This window comes from Drosophila mauritiana, unplaced genomic scaffold (assembly GCF_004382145.1).
Source record: "Drosophila mauritiana strain mau12 unplaced genomic scaffold, ASM438214v1 U_56, whole genome shotgun sequence".
NCBI classification, from domain to species: domain Eukaryota; kingdom Metazoa; phylum Arthropoda; class Insecta; order Diptera; family Drosophilidae; genus Drosophila; species Drosophila mauritiana.
This window is the reverse complement of record NW_022881494.1, coordinates 17,059-19,901: the sequence shown is the minus strand read 5'-3', so window position 1 is coordinate 19,901 and position 2,843 is coordinate 17,059.

The following is a 2,843-nucleotide window of genomic DNA, read 5'->3' as shown; positions in this document are numbered from 1 at the left end:
GGTCATTATCAGTAGCTGGTCTCACTATTCCTGGGCTTCGATAAATCGGAGGTAAAAGGCAACATAGCTGGTAATCGATGTTCTGGCATTTTTCCCGCCAGAAACGTTATCGATATCCTGCTTCGCATTAGCCGGTATTCCTGGTCATTCTCGGTAGCTGGTCTCACTACTACTAGGAAAAAGGAAAAAGTTATCATATGTAGCTTTGTTGTAAATTGTGATGTAGTTTTCTCCTTTTTGGTGCCGCAAAATAAAATATTATTATTGCTTTCAGCGTCGCTGCCCATCGCGCCACCGCGGAGATGCCATCGTGTACCAGGCATCGGCCAATCTGGCCCGTCAGGCCTGATGCAAGCGTCCAGTCTGTGGCGGGTGGAAAATGCGCCGCAGTCCAGCGTCGTCTGCAGGAAACGCTCCGGTTTGCCAGGAATGCAGTTTCATTCAAATCTGAAGGGAAAAAGACTGATCCAGATTTCTTTCTTCCAGATTTTAAGCGCCGGTGATTGTTATCCAGGATGATTGTCCAGTGGTCAGGTAAGGAGTCGGAAAAGCAATGATCAGCAGGCTCGCCATAATACTCAGACGTCCGGAAAGAAGGATTTGTCCGCAGGATAATCGACGTCTCATACATCGTACGGCAAGCCGATTGGCAAGGAATGCGACTGCGGCAGAAACATTCCCTGCTACTGCTGTCGCTGCCGCCCCTGCTGTTGTTGGTTATGGTGGTGACTGCGTCGCCGCCGCTGTTGCTGCTGGTGGTGACTGGTCGCTGCTGTTGTGTTGCTGGTGGTGACTGCGTCGCTGCTGTTGCTGCTGATGGTGGTGGCTGCGTCGCTGCTGTTGCCGCTGCTGGTGGCGACCGCGTCGCTGCTGTTGTTGCTGCTGGTGGTGACTGCGTCGCTGATGGTGGTGAGTGCGTCGCTGCTGTTGCTGCTGATGGTGGTGACTGCGTCGCCGCTGTGCTGCTGCCGGTGGCGGCTGCGTCGTTACTGTTGTTGCTGTTGGTGGTGACTGCGTCGCTGCAGTTGCTGCTGATTTTTTTTTTTTTTTTTTATATATTTTCAACGTCAAATGACGCTGACCTTTTATTGTCCTCTGATTTTTGCTTAAAAATATATAGTGACAATTTGTGGCAAATTACATTTTCGGATTTTTTTAGCTGTAGATATGCGTGCCATAGTTAAAGTAAAAATTTATGATTAAAATTTGCGGGAGACATTTTTGAAATTACTTGGCGGCAGTTTTGCGCGCCATGGTTCTAGTGTGGAATTTAAATTTGAAAATTACGTTACTTAGGAAATAGCTTATGGAATAGGAGAAAATAGTTATGGTAAGTAATTTAAAATATAGCTTAACGATGATTTGGAATCCAGCGATGAGACTATAGCTGATGACGGCGAGGATGAGCAGTTGCTATCGTCCGATGAGATGGATAAAACCGATGCCCATCCTCCGCTTTGGTTCACGTTCTGGCCGTCCATTAGTTGTTGTTGTTGCTGCTGGCTTCACTTTTGGTTACTGTTGCGCGCGCGCCTCTGTCGGTTTTATAATCTCAACTGACTTGCAAATTTGGGCTAGGCGCGTAGGTGGGCTTTTCGATAGCTCAAAGGCACGGCGGATGGTCGATATGCTAGCTATTTTCTTGCCAGCTCGTTATCGATACTTCGCGCCTTTTTTGGCGGGCTTATCGCTATTATTTTGCCGCCAGTCTATCGCCTATCGGGCAGAAATACTAGAATTGTTCGAGTTAGTATTATTTTTGGGATTCCAGTATTTCTCCCGTAGTTACTCGCGTTTGTCAGTGTAATGGCATATAGGGAAAAGGGTCTCACTTCTCCAAGCGGAAACGAAGCAGAAAAATTGCGTGCTATTTCCTATTGTAATATTTCTGTTTCTGCTTTTAGTGGTGCTGGAAGCGTCGATGCTGCGGAGATGCCGGTATGCAGCAAGCATCAGCCGGCGTGGCCTGTCAACTTTGGTGCACGCACAACTTTTGTGGAGAAAAAAGTGTGCCGCAGTCCGCGTCGTCTATAGGCTTAGGTTTGTCTGAGTGTATGCGTGAGTACAGTCTGGCTGATGTTCCAATTTGAGCCGAGTCTAATGGTTGTTTCTTTTAAACATTTGCAGGTCCATTTCAACTTGACAGGAAATTGCCATTCAGCGACTGCAGATAAACATTCGCTGTTGCTGCCGCCACTGTTGCTGCCGTTGATTTCTGCGCCTACGCCCCGCCAACTCGCATAACTGAGGACCGTCGCCAGTGCCGCCTCTTGCATCCATGGTCCGCTGCCGTTGCTGCATGTGCATTACAGGGCCGATTCCATCTTGAGACCGTCCATATGGCAGATCATCGTCGTCATCTCCATCGCGCTAGCTCCTGTTACTGGCCAGGGGCCATGCGAGAAGTACGAAATTCGGAAAGTGCCAATTGGATTTTGCGGTGAGATCTTTTCCTGCTACTGCTGCCGCTGTTGTTGTTGTTGCTGCTGTTGGTGAGTGTGTCGCCGCCTAGTGCAGTTCGATATAATCCATGCTTCTTTTTTCCAGGGTGAAAGCAGCTGCCGATTTAAGTATATGGAGATCAGCCTAGGGTCAAACCATGAGTCGAGTCGTAGGATGCATGCTATTTGGCTACTGTGGCAATGAAATCTTCCTGCTGCTGCCGCTGCCGCTGCTAACGCTGCTGCTGGTGGATGTGTCGCCGCCTTATGGATCTCTGTTGCTGCTGCTGTGTCGAGAGTTGCATGCGCCGTTGCTTTGGGAGCATGCGGCAAATGCTGTTCCAATCGCTCTTCTGGGCTGCATGTTATCAGAAAGTTGCCGGGCTTCTGTTGTTGCTGTTT